We start from the raw sequence: 18363 nt of genomic DNA on the forward strand, positions 1-18363 counted from the left end.
CACCAGGTGGCCCCCCTCAGGTAGTTGTTTGCTCCAGTATTTTTCATATATTCCAAAATAATTCTCCATAAATTTTCAGCTTATTTGGATATGTGCAGAATAGGTGTCTTGACGTAGATTTTTCAGGTCCAGAATTCCAGCTGCCGGTATTCTCCCTCTTTGTGTAGACCTTGCATATTATGAGAGAAAAGGCATTAGAATTACTACTTAAGGCATTATTATGCATAAAAACATTATAAGTAATAGTAGGAAAACATGATGGGAAATGGATGTATCACTTTTGTTGGCAAGTTCATGGCTAAGGCGAATGGAAAAATGGTGCAACAATCGATAAGGATGAGGAAGTTATGTCCGGGAAGCGGAAGCGGACCGTTCCCAAGAAATTTGAATCCCCCTACGCACTTGACAAGCCCAGCAAGGATACCAACCGCGGTCACAGACCTTTCGGTACTACTACCGCTAGTCTAGAAGAAGGTTTCCACGACATGAATATCATACGGTTTCTATCATTTATGTAATAAATGGGGCATCTCGAATATTGTGACTTTTTGATGCTTACACATACATGTGTATGTGTCTATCAGACGATTCACACGTATGAATATATTTTTTTGCTTGACTTAGCAATTGTTCTTGCTTATTAGTTTTCAAATTCTCCAATTTATTTTAAATTCTATTTTCAAATTAATATTATTCACATTATATTTTCACTAAAGTGTTGTCCTAAGTTTCATATTCTATTTTAAACATTCTCTACTTTTTTAAATCTCTATGAAGCTTAGCCTTGTGCCAGAGCTATCTACATATCATCATCTTGCATAATATTCTGGTAATTCCCCCTCATCACATATTAATAAAAAAATAACCTTCTCAATATCATGTCAACAAAGAAAATATATCGAGTCAAAATGTAATATTTCACAGATTATAGAAACAAAGCGCTTGTTGGCTCTATCTCGTGATATCTGGCTTTTGTTTTTCTATTTTTTGACAAACCCATGGCTTTTATTTTATTTTATTTAAAGTCATTTTTCTTTAGTCATCATGATGCCAGGCACAGCTCATCTAACTACGTGAGGGGTCCGACAGGTGGCCTATCATGCTGGCACATTTGGCCAGGTTGACATCTATCTTTCCCCTTTTATCGTTTCCCTTTCCAAATCCATAGCTCTCTCTTTCCCTTTGCCCTCCAAATCTCGACTTTGAAAGCATGATAGCGAGGTGGGCATCCGGCAGTGGTGACCACGGCGAGAAGAGCAGTGGCGACCACAAGTTCGATGGAACCCTGGGTGCTGGAAGCAGGGGAAGCGGATTCCGTTGCATAGGAGGCAGGGGCATCGGATTCAGTGGCACACGAGGCAGTGGCGGTGGATCCAGTGGAACCGGGGACATGGGTTTCCTAGGCGGCGGCAGGCCAGGAGAACCGACCGCTAGGGTCTCTTTAGTGCTTCACTTTGTTGGCAATAAGGTAAGTTCTTTACATCCCAACATTTTTGCCTGGAATTCATGACCTATTTTTTCGTGCTTCTCTTCTCTGTTGGGTGCTCCGTAAAATTCAATTTGCATAAGATGATCCGCTACAAGGATTTGATTTTGGGCTTCCAAAATATCAGCACGATCATGAGTACTGTGGCCCTAAGAAGCTCCATCTTTGTGGTCATCAGTAAACTCCTGCTGGCCGTGTCTGCATAGATGCAAAGAATTTTGGCAGGCAATTCTTTGTATGTGGGTTTGAGGTTAGTCTACTATGCATGATCTTCAAAGTAGTACTGCTATTGTGGTCAAGTTGCAAAAAGTTCAGCTTTAACTTTTTGCAGTGTCAAGTTTAGTTAAAATTAACTTGAATTGCTCATGATTTGTTTAAGATGCTAGGACTTGTGATTATGTTGAATGGGTTGATGGGGAGTGGGATAGAAAAGTGAAGTCAGTCATTAAGTATCTTGCCATGAAGAACAAGAAACTAGAGACTAATATTACATAATTTGAAGCAGAAATTAAAAGGAATGGGAAATAAAAGAGAGCAATGGTTCACATGTAGAAGGAAATATTGCTCTATAGGGATAGGATTTTAGGATTTGGAGGTCTGTTGTATCTTGGCCTATTTGCCATTATGATTGGTGTCATAGTTAGCAAGTAGATTGTTCACAAAGTTTGATGTACTGCGCAGTCATGTATTGCCATCCATGTTATTGACATGATGAAATGATGATGAAATATTTTCTATTCAGTTCATGGGCACAATGTAAGAGAGATTGTAGAAGAAATAACATGGGGGCATCATGTTGGCATGTTCTATATTTGGCAGATAGTGCACATTTGGCATATTCTATATTTGGTAAGTGGTGCACATGGGCACATCACCTAGAAGCACTACTGATTTGTGCAACAGCACAGTTCATTGTCCTATTGTAACATAGGAGCAACATCTAGCAGCACCTACACCATCGAAGCAATACTGAAGCAAAGCAATAGTAGATATTCAATATTCTCAAATTTAACTGAACTTGACACATAGGGTGAACACTAGATATTCAGTTCTTCAGTGACAATGAACCAGACCAAACAGTACTGATTACATAACTTATATGCTTACATATACTAGCATACCTAACCAACATCAAACCCAATATTTTTAAGTTATATGCTGAAACATATAACAACATACCTAATTATAGATAACTCCAGCAGCTTCCTCCTTCTTCAGCAACTGTCCCTATCTTCACTTCTTCAAAATTTTGAGGTGGTGTGAGCAGCGCAGCACACCTGGAGAAGTCATCTTCTTGACCGTCGTCCTCTTTGACACCTGCGCCACCTGGTCCTGAGCCACCTCCTTTTCTTCCACCTTCACTATTTCAGGGACGTCTGGAAGGATCTCGAGGTCAATGGGCAGTGTCTTGTCACCCTGGACGGCGACCGACGCAACCATCTTCATGGCGTCCTCCTCGCCTGTAACACCCCGGATGTAATTTACCTTATCTGTACTCCACCTCTTGCCGTTTCTGGCCTAAATTATTTTATTTACCTCGGGTTTGGGTTTTTGCCTCCGTGTGTTGTTGTCTGTGTCATGCATCTCATATCATGTCATCATGTGCATTGCATTTGCATACGTGTTTGTCTCATGCATCTGAGCATTTTCCCCGTTGTCCGTTTTGCATTCCGGCGCTCCTATCTCCTCCGGTGCCCCTTTCTACCTCTTTTCGTGTGTGGGGGTTAAACATTTCCGGATTGGACCGAGACTTGTCATGCGGCCTTGGTTTACTACCGGTAGACCTCCTGTCAAGTTTCGTACCATTTGGACTTCGTTTGATACTCCAACGGTTAACCGAGGGACCGAAAAGGCCTCGTGTGTGTTGCAGCCCAACACCGCTCCAAACTGGCCCAAAAACCACTTAAACCTCTCCCATCATCTAGAGCGTTCGATCACGATCGTGTGGCCGAAAACCGCACTCCATTTGGAGCTTCCTAGCTCCCTCTACCTCTATATAAAGACACCCCCCGAAATTTTCGGATCTCTTCCTCCCCAAAACCCTAAATTTCCGCTCCCCACGCTGCCGGACACGTCCGGAGCGGACCGGAGGCGTCCGCTGCCGCCTCCGCGCCAACCCGCGCCTGCCACGTGGCGCCCGCCGCCCACCGCCCGCAGCCGCCGAGGCCTGCGGAGCCCGATCTAGGCCCCCACGGCCCGATCCCGTCGCCGCCGCGCCCAAGGGACGTCGCCCGACCGCGCCGTCCCTTCTCCTCTACCGCATTGCCCGCGCCGGCGAGCCCCCTCTCCGGCCACCGCCCCGCACCGGCGAGCGCCGCTGCATCCGCCCCGCCGTCGCACGGAGCTCCGCCGTGCCGCCCGCGCCAGCCACCGCACGGAGCCCCTCGCCGGCGAGCCTCCTCCGCCCGGGCTCTCATTCTTCCTCTTCGGCCGTCCCCGCTTGCTCCGGCGAGTTCTTCGAGTTCCGGCGAACCTCGGGAGGCGCACGGCTACAGTAACCGCTTCAGATCTGGATCCAGATCCGGTTGACTTTTGTCCCCGAAACCCTAATTTTATGCATACTTCATCATGCCATATCTCCGCATCCGTAGCTCCAATTTGCGCGTGTAGCATGTCAAAATGTTCGTCTCAACGAGTACCTCATTTCATCTCATTGCATCATTTTCATTTGAGCTCATCTTGATGCCCGAAATGCTGTTGGAAGAGGGCTATGTGATAAGTTTGTCAGATCTATTTTCTTCGAATGGCATTTGTCATTTTTGCCATGATTAATGTGTGCATGATATGCTCCTGAGCTCTACATGAGTTTTGTTATATGCCATGCCATCTTTACAAAGGTGCGTACCATGTATTTTTGTGATATGTGTGGTGACTAGCACAAGTTTGCAAAGTAGCGTAATCGGTAATGCTGATTTCAGGGACTTAGAACTTGACCAAGTCCTTTTCCTGATTTTGTCGGTATGTCATATGTTCATGTTGTTTCCTAGTGATCCGTGCCTCTTTTGAGGATGATCAGTAAAGATGATTTGTTAACATTGTGGTGCTCTATCCATCCATGTCTTTGTTTGCATTTATGGAGCAACCTAGCTTGAGTCAATCGATGCTCTACTTTTGCTATTTCGTGAATCCTCCTAGATTGTTGACTTGTTAGCAATTTTGCCGAGGATGTTGCTATTGATCCGTGCATGCTATGTTGTTGTTCTTGCCATGTATAGCTTCTATGCCATGCATTCTTGATGGGTGTATGCTTAGTTTGTCATGCCATGCTCTGTAGTGAGTGCATCGAGCTCGTGAACATGCCTACTCGTTAACTGATTTGCATGCTCCAGTTTTTCACAAAGTCTGAGATCTGTTTATGTTTTTGCCATGTTCACATGCTTGCAATTGTATTTTCTGATCCCTTTCGGCTCAAGGTCACTAAGGGACTTTTGTTAAGTGCTTTGAGTAGCTTCATGTCATGCCTTGCTTTGCCATGTTAAGTTCCTGTAGCATGTAGTTTCCATGCTCTAAAGTGTGCTTCCTGATGATAAATTCCAGAGTTGTGTTAATTTCACTAAGTCTGAAACCTGTTATCTTTTGCACTTTTGCCATGCTTGTTTGAACCTGTTAATGGATGAACTAGCCGTAGCTCAGTGTTCATCTTTTATCAAGCATCATGAATGGATCCCTGCCATGTATTTTGTTGTCATGTTTGAGTGCTGTAGCATATTTATCTTGATGCATTTAGATGGCTTCTTGCTGATTATCGCAGACCGGTGCCATATTTGTTTTGCTTGCCATTTCCAAATCGTGCATCCGATTCCGACGATCTTTAAATCGATTTCAACCGAAATCACCTCACCTTTACAGTGGAACTCTTGGATTTCCATGTTGAGGCCAGGGTCATTCATTCCTGTGCAAATCTTGCATATGCATCACATACTGCATCCCGCATATCATACCATGTTTGCATCATATTGTTTGAGCATTGCATGTGGTTGATTGTGTTCCGTTTGCTTGTTGTTATTGTTTGGGTAGAGCCAGGAGACGAGTTCTCTAACGAGGAGCCCGTTGAGTTTGCTTACGAGGATCAAGTCAACTCTGACAACTTTGCAGGCAAGATGATCATACCCTCGAAATCACTTCTATCTTTGCTTGCTAGATGCTCGCTCTTTTGCTATGCCTATGCTACGATACCTACCACTTGCTTATCATGCCTCCCAAATTGCCATGTCAAACCTCTAACCCACCATGTCCTAGCAAATCATTGATTGGCTATGTTACCGCTTTGCTCAGCCCCTCTTATAGTGTTGCTAGTTGCAGGTGAATATTGGAGATCATTCCTTGTTGGAACATTGTTTATTTTTTGGGATATCACTATATTATCTTGTTCTATTAATGCATCTATATACTTGGTAAAGGCTGGAAGGCTCGGTCTTATGCCTAGTGTTTTGTTCCACTCTTGCCGCCCTAGTTTCCGTCATATCGGTGTTATGTTCCCGGATTTTGCGTTCCTTACACGGTTGGGTTATAATGGGAACCCCTTGACAGTTCACCTTGAGTAAAACTCCTCCAGCAATGCCCAACATTGGTTTTACCATTCGCCACCTAGCCTTTTTCCCTTGGGTTTCGCGGACTCAAGGGTCATCTTTATTTTAACCCCCCCACCCACGGGCCTGTGCTCCTCTAAGTGTTGGTCCAACTTAGCGATGTCCGGGGCTACCAGGGGCAACTCTGGGCTGGCCTACCCGATGTCTGGCTCATGTGAGTGTGCCCTGAGAACGAGATATATGCAGCTCCTATCGGGATTTGTTGGCACATTCGGGCGGTGTTGCTGGACTTGTTTTACCAATGTCGAGGATGTCTTGTAACCGGGATTCCAAGTCTGATCGGGTCTTCCCGCTAGAAGGAATATCCTTCGTTCACCGTGAGAGCTTGTGATGGGATAAGTTGGGACTCCCCTGCAGGGATTTGAACTTTTGAAAGCCGTGCCCGCGGTTATGGGCGGATGGGAATTTGTTAATGTCTGGTTGTAGATAACATGAAACTTAACTTAATTAAAATGAATCAACCGCGTGTGTTCCCGTGATGGTCTCTTCTCGGCGGAGTCCGGGAAGTGAACACGGTGTTGGAGTAATGCTTGACGTAGGTTGTTCTAGGATCACTTCTTGATCATAGTTCTTTGTTCGTGCTTTGCCTTCTCTTCTCGCTCTCTTTTGTGAACAGGTTAGCCACCATATATGCTAGTCGCTTGCTGCAGCTCCACATATTACCTTGCCTTTACCTATAAGCTTAAATAGTCTTGGTCGCGAGGGTGCGAGATTGCTGAGTCCCCGTGACTCACAGATTACTTCCAAAACCAGATGTAGGGACCGATGATACCGTTCCAGACGATGCACATGAGCTCAAGTGGGAGTTCGATGAAGACTCTCGTCGTTACTATGTGTCTTTCCCAGATGATCAGTAGTGGTGCCTAGTTGGGGCGATCGGGGACTTTGTCGCATGTGGGGGTTGATCTTTATTTTGGTACCGTAGTCGGACCATGAGTGTATTGGATGATTGTAATGTTATTCATGTATTTGTGTGACGTGGCGAGTGTAAGGCAACTATGTATCCTTTCCCCTTTTATATATTACATGGGTTGTTGTGAAGATTACCTTACTTGCGACTTTTCTTTCAATGCGGTTATGCCTCTAAGTCGTGCTTCGACACGTAGGAGATGTAGTCGCATCGAGGGCATTACAAGTTGGTAATCAGAGCCTTCCCCGACCTTAGGAGCCCCCTGCTTGATCGAATCGTTGGCGTTGTTGAGTCTAGAAAAATGTTTTGAGTCATTTAGGATTATATATATATATATTGGAGAGTTAGGAATTCTTTTTACTCCCCAGTCCCTTCATCGCTCTGGTAAGGCATCCTGACGTAGAGTTTTGACTCTTCTCTTCTCAAATTTCACTAAAAAAATTTAGGATCACGCGAGTATCTTGGAATCGTTCCGATCGATTTGTGACGAGAACATTGTTCTTGGTGCCTCCTGTCATTTAGGGGTTGTGGCAGTGTCCCGAGGAGTTGAACTCCGAGTTGTTGTCGTCACAATTTTATTTTTGAGATTCTGGAATACCTGAGTTTCGCCGACATTGAAAATCTCTTTTATGCAGTTGTTGGTGAGATAAACTCAACGCCACCCAATACTGGGGCGGGAGTTCGGGAGTATTGCCATAACTTGTATAACGGATGCTTTTCGAAGCTTGAGGTAAATGATTTCCGAAGTTTTTCTCGGTTATGTGTTGAAGGATGGATACAGCTGGATGTAGGATTTGCTAGATTTGGGTGAGATATTATGCTTCCCCTGTATCCCCAACACCTGATTGCATAACCGAAAAGGTTCGGGAGTTTCATAGGTGGGAATTCTTGTAGCTCTAGTTCTTCTTCCACGTATATTTGGTTTGAGATTGGGTGATCCTTACCGAGTATTTGTTCTTGTTCCGTACCTTGTTGATTTTCTTCTACCTCAATTCTAAGTGGCTTCTCAATTTATGGATATGTGACCATTTCAATTGGAATGCATTCGTTCATTTTGTTCGGATGTGAAGACTTTATGTTGCTATTTCAACCCATTTGATTCAGCTTCAATATTTGTCTATCAATGTGCTAATGGATGTCAACCTCTTCAGGATGGCTCCTCCAACACGCATGACTCCGAATCCTGATCCGCCACCACCACCTCCACCTCCGGAGGCATGGCAAGCTATGATGGACGCTACCAATGCAAACACGCAGCTGATCATGCAACTTCTTCAAGAGCGCAACCAAGGGAACCAGGGTCATGGCAACAATCAGAATCACTTTGTTACACTCAACCAGTTCCTTGCTAACCAGCCAAAGACCTTCAGCAATTGTGTTGAGGCAACAGACGCTGATGATTGGCTCGTGGACATATGCAAGCATTTCGAGTGCAGTAACGTCAGGCGTGAGGACTTTGTCAAGTTCGCTTCCTTCCAACTCAAAGACCAAGCTGCAGAATGGTTTCAGCAGTACAAAGATTCCAGAGGAGGCCGTGTGATTACCTGGGATGAATTCTGTCAAGACTTCAAAGCTCATCATATTCCTCAGAGCGTGCTTGAAAGCAAGCGTGAGGAATTCCGCAACCTGAAGCAAGGCTCTATGTCTGTTTACGAGTACAACAAGATGTTTCAGAAGCTCGCCCGTTTTGCTAAGCAGGACGTCCCTGACGAGAAGAGCATGATATACCAGTTCAGGGGTGGTCTCAGAGAAGAAATCCAGCTAGCTCTCGTTCTCTTTGAGCCCAAGAGGTATGATGAGTTTTACAACATGGCAATGAAGCAAGAGACTGCTCAACTGAAGTGCGATGCTTCCAAGAAACGAGTCAGAGATGCAACTCCTTCTTCCTCAACTCAAGTGGCTAAGCAGCATAAGTATTGGCTTCCTCCTCCTCCGTTCCGTCAGCCTTATCAGCAGAAGAGCAAAGGTGGCAGTGGATCTTCCCACCCACCCAACCCTGGCTTTCAGAACAAGACTTCGTCTCAAGCTCCAAGATCAAGTGCTCCGTATCACCGTCCGCTTTCAGAGGTCACGTGCAACAAGTGCCAATAGAAGGGTCACTATGCCAACAAATGCTTCAATAGAGGCATCTCCCTCCTCCTCCTCCCGTGAGATCTGCAAGTACAGCTGTGGTGAAGCATAACGACAAGTCTGCAAAGGTCAACTTGATGAATGCAGCTCAGGCAGAGGACTCGTCAGATGTCATCATGGGTAACCTTCCTGTTAACGATATTCCTACAAAAGTTCTTTTTGACACTGGTGCATCGCATTGTTTCATCTCGAGACCATTTGTTTCTAAGCATGAATTGCCTTTACAAGAATTGCCTAGGCAGTTATCCGTTGTTTCTCCGGGTAAATTCATGAATGCAAGCGCTATGGCCCCGGATGTTACTATCATGTTGGGTGACTACAAGTTTCTATCCTCTCCAGTGGTCCTTGGTAACTCGGATATTGATCTTATTCTTGGAATGGATTGGCTTTCTAAGAACAAGGCTCAGCTTGATTGTGCTGCCAGGAAGATTCAATTGACTCATTCGTCTGAGGATGTAATTGTCTTTGCCGGTAATGACGATACCATCCGTCTATTTTCTCTCAATGAGAAGGGTGAACTGGATGCCATCTCTCAAATTCCAGTCGTTTGCGAATATCAAGACGTCTTTCCAGAAGAGCTTCCAGGAATGCCTCCGCACCGGCCAGTTGAATTCGTCATCGATCTTGAGCCTGGTACGGAGCCTGTTTGCAAACGTCCTTACAAGCTTGGACCTGAAGAGTTGAAAGAGCTGAAGAATCAACTCGATATTCAAGAGCGAATGGGTCTCATCCAACCTAGTTCTTCTCCGTGGGGTTATGGAGTTCTTTTTGTGAAGAAGAAGGATGGAATAGACCGACTTTGTGTTGACTACCATCCATTGAACAAGAAGACTATCAAGAACAAGTACCCACTTCCCAACATCAACGAGCTGTTTGAACAACTCAAAGGTGCTCAAGTATTCTCCAAGCTTGATCTCCGTATGGGCTATCACCAGATTCGAATTTGTGAGCAAGATATTCCCAAGACGGCTTTCAGAACAAGCTATGGTTCATATGAATACACTGTCATGTCTTTTGGCCTCGTCAACGCTCCTCCGACTTTCTCTCGCATGATGAACTTCATCTTCAACGCCTACACAAATGACTTCGTCTTGGTCTACCTCGATGACATTCTGGTCTTTTCGAAGAACAAGGAAGATCATGCCAAGCACTTGCATTTGGTGCTCGATAAGCTCATAGAACATCAGTTCTATGCCAAGTTCTCAAAGTGCGAGTTTTGGCTCGATGAGGTTCTCTATCTTGGGCATATCATCTCTGCCAAGGGCATTGTGGTGAATCCTGAGAAGGTGTCTGCAATTGTGAACTGGGAACCACCTCAGAACGTGAAGCAACTCCGCAGCTTCCTTGGTCTCGCAAGCTATTGTCGAAGGTTCATTGAGAACTTTTCAAAGCTCGCGAAGCCTCTTTCAAACCTTCTCCAGAAGCATGTCAAGTACGTTTGGTCTCCTGAATGTGACATCGCTTTCAACACCCTGAAAGAGAAATTAGTCACTGTTCCAGTTCTGACTCCTCCTGATGAATCCAAACCATTCGAGGTCTTCTGTGATGCCTCTCTTCAAGGTCTTGGTGCAGTGTTGATGCAAGAGAAGAAAGTTGTGGCTTATACTTCTCGCCAGTTGAAGCCCAACGAGAAGAACTACCCCACTCATGACCTCGAGTTGGCGACTGTTGTGCATGCTCTTTTGACTTGGAGACATCTCTTATTGGGATGAAAAGTGGACATCTTCACTGACTACAAGAGTCTCAAGTACATCTTCACTCAGCCTAATCTCAACCTCAGGTAGACTCGTTGGGTCGAAATGATTCAAGAGTATAATCCGAGCATCGAATATACTCCAGGCAAGGCCAATGTGATTTCTGACGCATTGAGCAGGAAGGCTTACTGCAACAGTCTGATTCTCAAGCCCTACCAACCTGAGCTTTGTGAAGCTTTCCGCAAACTCAATTTGCAAGTTGTTCCTCAAGGGTTCCTCGCCAACCTTCAAGTCTCCCCTACTTTGGAAGATCATATTCGCGAGGCTCAACTTCTTGATGCTATGGTGAAGAAGGTGAAGATTGGGATTGCCAAGAGTCAATCCAAGTACAAGTGCTATCGCCTTGATGACAAGGATACTCTCTTCTTCGAGGATCGCATTGTTGTGCCTAAAGGTGACCTTCGTAAAGTCATTATGAACGAGGCTCACAACTCACTCCTCTCTATCCACCCTGGGAGTACGAAGATGTACCAGGACCTCAAGCAGGCTTATTGGTGGACTCAAATGAAGCGCGAGATTGCTCAGTTCATGAATGAATGTGATGTCTGTAGAAGAGTGAAGGCAGAACACCAACGACCAGCTGGTCTCCTCCAACCTCTTGCCATTCCAGAATGGAAGTTTGACCACATTGAGATGGACTTCGTGACGGGTTTTCCAAAGTCCAAACGTGGCAATGATGCTATATTCGTTGTCATCGACAAACTCACTAAAGTGGCTCACTTTCTGCCTATCAAAGAGTCTATCATAATAGCTCAATTGGCAGAGCTTTATACCTCTCGGATTGTCTCTCTGCACGGAATTCCATAGTTGATTTCTTCAGATCGTGGCAGAATCTTTACCTCCAAGTTTTGGGATTCTTTTCAGAAGGCCATGGGCACCAATATCCGTTTCAGCACAACTTTTCATCCTCAAACTAGCGGTCAAGTCGAGCGTGTCAACCAGATTTTGGAAGATATGCTCAGGGCTTGCGTTATCTCTTTCAGTATGAAGTGGGAAGATTGTCTTCCATATGCCGAGTTCTCCTAAAACATCAGCTTTCAAGCGAGTTCGGGCAAGGCCCCATTTGAAATTCTCTATGGCAGGAAGTGTCGTACTCCTCTCAACTGGTCAGAGACCGGTGAACATCAACTTCATGGAAATGACTTGATCACAGCGGCAGAGGAAATGTGCAAAGTCATTCTTGATAACCTCAAAGCGGCGCAATCGCGCCAGAAGAGCTACTATGATAGTAAGCATCGTGATTTGGCTTTCGTGATCGGAGACCATGTTTACCTCCGCGTCTCTCCAATGAAAGGTACTCATTGCTTCGGTATCAAAGGGAAGCTTGCCCCTAGATACGTGGGTCCTTTCAAGATCGTCAGCAAGAGAGGCAATCTCACCTATCAACTCGAGCTTCCCTCCAACTTTGCTAATATGCACGACGTGTTCCATGTCTCTCAGCTCCGCAAGTGCTTCAAGACACCTGACCGCACCGTCAACTTCGAAGACATTGATCTCCAAGAAGACATCTCTTATCGTGAGCACCCAGTTGCTATTCTTGAAGAGACTGAACGCAAGACTCGCAATAAGTCAATCAAATTCCTCAAAGTCAAGTGGTCACACCATTCCGACCGTGAAGCCACCTGGGAACGCGAGGATCACCTCCGTTCTGAGTACCCGGCGTTTTTCCAGTCCTAGATCTCGGGACGAGATCCTTTCGTAGTGGTGGAGTGTTGTAACACCCCGGATGTAATTAACCTTATCTGTACTCCAACTCTTGCCATTTCCGGCCTAAGTTATTTTATTTTACCTCGGGTTCAGGTTTTTGCCTTCGTGTGTTGTTGTCTGTGTCATGCATCTCATATCATGTCATCATGTGCATTGCATTTGCATACGTGTTCGTCTCATGCATCCGAGCATTTTCCCCGTTGTCCGTTTTGCATTCCGGTGCTCCTATCTCCTCTGGTGCCCCTTTCTACCTCTTTTCATGTGTGGGGGTTAAACATTTCCGGATTGGACTGAGACTTGTCATGCAGCCTTGGTTTACTAATGGTAGACCGCCTGTCAAGTTTCATACCATTTGGACTTCATTTGATACTCAAACGGTTAACCGAGGGACCGAAAAGGCCTCGTGTGTGTTACAGCCCAACACTTCTCCAAACTAGCCCAAAACCCACTTAAACCTATCCCATCATCTAGAGCGTTTGATCACGATCGCGTGGCCGAAAACCACACTCCATTTGGAGCTTCCAATCTCCCTCTACCTCTATATAAAGGCATTCCCCCGAAATTTTCAGATCTCTTCCTCCCAAAAACCCTAAATTTCCGCTCCCCACACCGCCGGACACGTCTGGAGCAGACCGGACGCGTCCGCCGCCGCCTCCGCGCCAACCCGCGCCTGCCACGTGGTGCCCGCCGCCCGCCGCCGCCTAGGCCCGCGGAGCCCGATCTAGGCCCCCGCGGCCCGATCCACTCGCCGCCGCGCCGGCCACCGCACGGAGCCCCTCGCCGGCGAGCCCCCTCCGCCCGGGCTCTCCTTCTTCCTCTCCGGCCGGCCCCTCTCGCTCCGGCGAGTTCTTCGAGTTCCGGCGAACCTCGGGAGGCGCACCGCTACAGTAACCGCCTCAGATCTGGAACCAGATCCGGTTGACTTTTGTCCCTGAAACCCTAATTTTATGCATACTTTATCATGTCGTATCTCCACATTCGTAGCTCCGATTTGCGCGTGTAGCATATCAAAATGTTTGTCTCAACGAGTACCTCATTTCATCTCATTGCATCATTTTCATTTGAGCTCATCTTGATGCCCGAAATGTTGTTGGAAGAGGGATATGTGATAAGTTTGTCAGATCTGTTTTCATCAAATGGCATTTGTCATTTTTGCCATGATTAATGTGTGCAGGATATGCTCCTGAGCTCTACATGAGTTTTGTTATATGCCATGCCATGTTTACAGAGGTGCGTACCATGTATTTTTGTGATATGTGTGGTGACTAGCACAAGCTTGCAAAGTAGCGTAATCGGTAATGCTGATTTCAGGGACTTAGAATTTCACTAAGTCCTTGTCCTGATTTTGTCGGTATGTCATATGTTCATGTTGTTTCCTAGTGATCCGTGCCTCTTTTGAGGATGATGAGTAAGGATGATTTGTTAATATTGTGGTGCTTTATCCATCCATGTCTTTGTTTGCATTTATGGAGAAACCTAGCTTGAGTCAATCGAGCTCTACTTTTGCTATTTCGTGAGTCCTGGCAGATTGTTGACTTGTTAGCGATTTTGCCGAGGATGTTTCTATTGATTCGTGCATGCTATGTTGTTGTTCTTGCCATGTATAGCTTCTATGCCATGCATTCTTGATGGGTGTATGCTTAGTTTGTCATGCCATGCTATGTAGTGAGTGCATCGAGCTCGTGAACATGCCTACTCGTTAACTGATTTGCATGCTCCAATTTTTCACAAAGTCTGAGATCTGTTTATGTTTTTGCCATGTTCACATGCTTGCAATTGTATTTTCTGATCCCTTTTGGCTCAAGGTCACTAAGGGACTTTTGTTAAGTGCTTTGAGTAGCTTCATCTCATGCCTTGCTTTGCCATGTTAAGTTCCTGTAGCATGTAGTTTCCATGCTCCAAAGTGTGCTTCCTGATGATAAATTCCAGACTTGTGTTAATTTCACTAAGTCTGAAACCTGTTATCTTTTGCACTTTTGCCATGCTTGTTTGAACCTGTTAATGGATGAAGTAGCCGTAGCTCAGTGTTCATCTTTTGTCAAGCATCATGAATGGATCCCTGCCATGTATTTTGTTGTCATGTTTGAGTGCTGTAGCATATTTATCTTGATGCATTTAGATGGCTTCTTCCTGATTATCGCAGACCGGTGCCATATTTGTTTTGCTTGCCATTTCCAAACCGTGCATCCGATTCCGGCGATCTTTAAATCGATTTCAACCGAAATCATCTCACCTTTACAGTTGCACTCTTGGATTTCCAAGTTGAGGCACGTTGTTTGCATATGCATCACACACCGCATCCCGCATATCATACCATGTTTGCATCATGTTGTTTGAGCATTGCACGTGGTTGATTGTGTTCCGTTTGCTTGTTGTTCTTGTTTGGGTAGAGTCGGGAGACGAGTTCTCTAACGAGGAGCCCGTTGAGTTTGCTTACGAGGATCAAGTCAACTCTGACAACTTTGCAGGCAAGATGATCATACCCTCGAAATCACTTCTATCTTTGCTTGCTAGATGCTCGCTCTTTTGCTATGCCTATGCTATGATACCTACCACTTGCTTATCATGCCTCCCAAATTGCCATGTCAAACCTCTAACCCACCATGTCCTAGCAAACCGTTGAATGGCTATGTTACCTTTTGCTCAGCCCCTCTTATAGCGTTGCTAGTTGCAGGTGAATATTGGAGATCGTTCCTTGTTGGAACATTGTTTATTTTTTGGGATATCACTATATTATCTTGTTATCTTAATGCATCTATATACTTGGTAAAGGGTGGATGGCTCGGTCTTATGCCTAGTGTTTTGTTCCACTCTTGCCGCCCTAGTTTCCATCATATCGGTGTTATGTTCCCGGATTTTGCATTCCTTACACGGTTGGGTTATAATGGGAACCCCTTGACAGTTCGCCTTGAGTAAAACTCCTCCAGCAATGCCCAACATTGGTTTTACCATTTGCCACCTAGCCTTTTTCCCTTGGGTTTCGCGGACTCAAGGGTCATCTTTATTTTAACCCCCCCCACCCCCGGGCCAGTGCTTCTCTAAGTGTTGGTCCAACTGAGCGATGTCCGGGGCTACCAGGGGCAACTCTGGGCTGGCCTACCCGACATCTGGCTCATCTGAGTGTGCCCTGAGAACGAGATATGTGCAGCTCCTATCGGGATTTGTCGGCACATTCGGGCGGTGTTGCTGGACTTGTTTTACCATTGTCGAGGATGTCTTGTAACCGGGATTCCGAGTCTGATCGGGTCTTCCCGCTAGAAGGAATATCCTCCGTTGACCATGAGAGCTTGTGATGGGCTAAGTTGGGACTCCCCTGCAGGGATTTGAACTTTCGAAAGTCATGCCTGCGGTTATGGGAAGATGGGAATTTGTTAATGTCCGGTTGTAGATATCATGAAACTTAACTTAATTAAAATGAATCAACCGCGTGTGTTCCCGTGATGGTCTCTTCTCGGCGGAGTCCGGGAAGTGAACACGGTGTTGGAGTAATGCTTGACGTAGGTTGTTCTAGGATCACTTCTTGATCATAGTTCTTCGTTCGTGCTTTGCCTTCTCTTTTCGCTCTCTTTTGCGAACAGGTTAGCCACCATATATGTTAGTCGCTTGCTGCAGCTCCACATATTACCTTGCCTTTACCTATAAGCTTAAATAGTCTTGATCGCGAGGGTGCGAGATTGCTGAGTCCCCATGACTCACAGATTACTTCCAAAACCAGATGTAGGGACTGATGATACCATTCCAGATGATGCGTGTGAGCTCAAGTGGGAGTTCGATGAAGACTCTTGTCGTTACTATGTGTCTTTCCCAGATGATCAGTAGTGGTGCCCAGTTGGGGCGATCGGGGACTTTATCGCATGTGGGGGTTGATCTTTATTTTGGTACCATAGTCGGACCATGAGTGTATTGGATGACTGTAATGTTATTCATGTATTTGTGTGACGTAGAGAGTGTAAGCCAACTATGTATCATTTTCCCTTTTATATATTACATGGGTTGTTGTGAAGATTACCTTACTTGCGACATTGCTTTCAATGCGGTTATGCCTGTAAGTCGTGCTTCGACACGTAGGAGATATAGCCGCATCGAGGGCGTTACATCGCCCTCTTCATCGTCATCAGGGATGACTAGTACCTCATCCACATTGTCGTCAACGATGTTAGAGCCCACTGGCTGGACATGCACAGGCACATGGCGGACCTGGTAGTCCGGGCTGGCGGGCGCCGGGAGAGCGAGCTCGACGTCGACACGCTCTACCCTCGACGCGACGCGCGCTGGATCTGCCCGCTACGGCATGGTGGTGGAGCAGTGCATCCACCACCTTGCATGCTGAACAGGTTCGTCGCTGAGCGCGGCCTCTCGCATTGCCCAGATGAGGAGGAGGGCCAGTGGGACGCAGTGGCCGAGGCACGCTTCTTCTCGGCGTCGGTGAGGACTTTGACGAGGCCACACGTGTGGTTGACCAACATCGCCATGTTGGCAACCACTTGCACACCTCCATCAATTGCGCACGACACACCTCGTCATTGCCGGCGAGGTACTCCATAGCTTGCTACCAGCTTAGGCTTCTCTCCATGGAGGTGGCTGCAATGGTGCCCGGTGAGGGTTTCTCGATCTACTGTGGGTGGGGATAAGAGGGGAGTTCGACGCGACGCGCGTGGGAGATGGGTGAGTGGGTGGTGGGGAGTGGTACTTACGTATTCAATGGCAGTTAGCTAGGATGTGGGGAGGGGAAATGTACAAGATGTTATGTACCTCCTGCCCCAGGAATAACACACTGGCATTGCAATCTACGGTTCTCACCCTAGGTCCTGGGTTCAATCCCCATTCAAAACCTATTGTTAGGCTAACTTTTGTTGCATCTTTAGAGATGTAAAAGGTTGACAGACCAACAATTGAGTTTAACCTCACATCACAATCACAACATCCTACATGCATAAAACCAAACATAGTTCAACCAAAGAACACTCCCAATAAAAAAGTGCCGACAAAGTTGCTACAATATATAGCAACCAAACACGTGAAACGTCAAACACACATGATGCCATAATGTGAAGGATATACTGGGTAGTTCACTCGATTCATCTATAAATAACTGAAGAAAGTGGTCTACTCTTCTTCCTTCTCCACATTTTTGCACATGATAAAAGACAAGATAAGTTAATTAATGATTAGGAAAAAATGACAATGCATACAAGACCCTTGCGAGGGGCCAAGCCTCGCAAGGCAGACGACGCAAGACCTCCTCAGGGGCGGCCTCACCAGGCTGGCTCGCAAGGGGAGGAGAGATCAAGGCAAGGCGAACCTCGCGAGGTTCCAATGACGTAAGCCATGACGATCAAGACCAGGCGGGCGCGAGCGAGCACAGTGTCCTCATTCCCTCTTTGGTGCTAAGGAGGCAAGCGCAGGTGAGGAGTTCCCAGGCATCAGGAAAAGGTTTCCATATTGGTGCAACATGACCAAGACCAGCAAGACGGCGGGACGGAGGTCACCGTGGAGCCCAATATGGCGTCACCACCATAGCCTTTGGCAGGTGAAGACTACTTTTGTCAGGATAGCTTGTACTAGTTGTCCCCCTTCAAATTGGCCATTGTGGGATCCCTTCCCGCTCAATATTTGGGAAGAGGACCAGGGCCTCTATAAATAGGACTAGCCACCACCAAAGCTAGGGGGGATCCCATCTTGCATCTCATCTTGGATTGGAGCCATTCCATCCACAGCCTCACAAAAGTTCACCAAGCACAAGAACACCTCTACTTAGGAAGCTGTTCTTCCCTTGTAACTGTTCAC

The sequence above is a fragment of the Triticum dicoccoides genome, chromosome 5A (assembly GCF_002162155.2).
Source record: "Triticum dicoccoides isolate Atlit2015 ecotype Zavitan chromosome 5A, WEW_v2.0, whole genome shotgun sequence".
Classification (NCBI taxonomy): Eukaryota; Viridiplantae; Streptophyta; class Magnoliopsida; order Poales; family Poaceae; genus Triticum; species Triticum dicoccoides.